This window comes from Echinops telfairi, unplaced genomic scaffold (genome assembly GCF_000313985.2).
Source record: "Echinops telfairi isolate 266 unplaced genomic scaffold, ASM31398v2 ScPeMD7_443;HRSCAF=831, whole genome shotgun sequence".
Classification (NCBI taxonomy): Eukaryota; Metazoa; Chordata; class Mammalia; order Afrosoricida; family Tenrecidae; genus Echinops; species Echinops telfairi.
The window spans coordinates 70,211,537-70,213,941 of record NW_022104341.1 but is presented as its reverse complement, the minus strand read 5'-3'; positions in this window follow the sequence as shown (position 1 = coordinate 70,213,941).

Here is a 2,405-nt window from a genome sequence, read left to right as displayed (position 1 = left end):
TTTTGGTGTTAGGGGTGCTTCAGTGAGTAAACAACTTTGCCCTGAGGATGATTGTAACTTTTTTTTAAAAATCATTTTATTAGGGGCTCATGTGGATTCATCCTCCTTGTCAAGGTTGGTAGTGTTCCCCAGATGGATCATTCATTTTGTTCAGGGACTACGTTGTATTGGTCATCCATCCAAATCTGACATAAATCTGCTTATAATTTCAAAGGCAGGTGGCGGTAGCTGACTTTGAAAGCAGAGTCACATGACTTCAAATGCTCTCTCCCACCCACCTCTTCCTGGTCTGAATTTCCTCATCTTCCAAGAGGGTATATGAATCCCCATAGAAAAACAAACAAACAAACAAAAGAATCCCCATAGAAAGTCATTGGAAGGATTGCAGTAAGAATGCAAGCGTGCAATAAATGTTAGCTCTTCTCCATCCAACTTCTGTCAGAAGGCAGCTGGTCAAGCATTTCCAAGGTTCAGACCTTGACCTTCCTAGGATGCTGCTGCTGATGACAATTTTGAATCAAGCTCCACCACATCCTCTGGACCTGCTCTGACCCCCCTGCCACACGCACAATCCCTTTCGATGGAAAGCTAAGCCTGTGGTCCTTCATGCTGGGCCTTTCATCCACAGAGCTCAGCAAATGTGAAGTTTTTCTGCCCATCCGCTCAATGCCTCTTTCTGGCTCGACTGTAAGGTGGGTGTTCTTAGCTTCAATTTACAGTTGTGAAATACCTGTAGCTCAGAGAGCTGAAGTGACCTTTGCAAGGTTACAAGGAATGTTAGTGGCTGAGCTTGGCTTGAACCCCAGGTACACCATCTCCTGCTGCAGGCTCATCTCATTTCCTTGAGATGTGATGCCTCCCCCTTGGCCACTCCCACCCTCCTTGCTCCGCATGCTATGTCACAAAGACCCTCGAGTTCCCTGGGATGGGAAGCACATGTGATTCTTGTTTTTCTTGTGACTATGTATGTAGGAGACATTAAAATTCATTCCGTAGCCACTGGAATCCACTCAACCGGAACTGAGCCTGGTGGGAGGGGAGTGACCACATTTGTTGACAGTGGACTAATCCGGCTCCGACTCCAGCTCCACACAGCCTGGCTTTGTGAGTAGGGAGGAAGCCTAATTACAGACTGACAGCCCAGAGTGTCTCATGGGAAGACAAGTCTTGAATAAAAGTATTAAAAGAGACTTGCATGGTTTGAAAAGCCCCTGCAATCAGAGGGGGGAATTCCTTAGACGGGGGTGAGAGATGCAGGGAGGCAGTGGGAGGCCATGGCCTCAGCTCTGCCTAAAACCCATTGCTGCGAGTAACCTGCCCAGGACTCACGACAGCCTATGTACGTAGGACTAATACAGTGTTGCAGTCTTTTCAATGGCTAATCTTTAGGGATCAGAGTGCCAGGTATTTCTTCCACAGTACATCTGGGAGTACTCAAACCCTCAAGCTTTTTTAGCTCTCATCGTTCCCAGGACACAGGGATGTGTGGGCATGGTTACTGCAGTTGAGAGAAGTAAAGAGACCAGAGTCAGGCCCTGTGTAGTGGTTAGCAGAGTAGGATAAGTAGCATAGTACAATAGCACAAGTTGTAGCCTAGGGAGTGCTTGCATAAGAATCCAGGTATCTGTCTCTGGGGCTTCTGAATTCGGATTGATTCCTCTTGGCCTTGGAGATTTCCCTCAGTGCTTGTCAATCCTTGATAGTAAGGCGCTAACAGATTTCTCTGCCTCCAGCCTCAACCCCCTTCGGCCCACCCTCCACGGGATCCCCTAAATTGCCAAGTGAAGCTGATCATGGTGCTTCATGGCTTCAAGTCAACCGCTGTCCCTCCACACCCTTAGGGACCAGATTCAAACTCTGCAGTTGACAACATCATCTGACCCCAAAAGTCCCTGGGAGGTGGGGTGCCTTTGTCTAGCCTTCTGCCCATCATTTCTCATCACAGAGGTTTTGTTCCAGCCCCTAGTCAGCCGGTCACACACTGGCCCAGCTGCTGTTTATTTCCGAATTGTAGCTATTGCTGTTCTTTCTATTGGATCCCTGGTGGCCTAGTGGTTAAGCATTGGACTGGAATCCACAAGGCTAACAGTTAGAAAGTGCCAGCCGCTCCTTAGGAGAAAGACAGGGCTTTCTACAGCCATGAACAGCTATCATCTTGGAAATTCACAGAAGCAGTTCTACCCTGTCTAACAGGGTAGGTTCTCTGTGAGCTGGCATCAACATGATGGCACTGAGATTCCTTCTATTGGGAATTCCATTTCTAATCTTCTCTACCTAAACAGCTCCCTACTTCCCCTTCAAAGCCGAAGCCACATATCAGGTCCTCGCTCTTCACCTGTAGCTAACTGGCTTTCAGGGATGTTCCCCGCCGACCCTGTAGAATCTCCATGGTGCCCCCCCCCCCC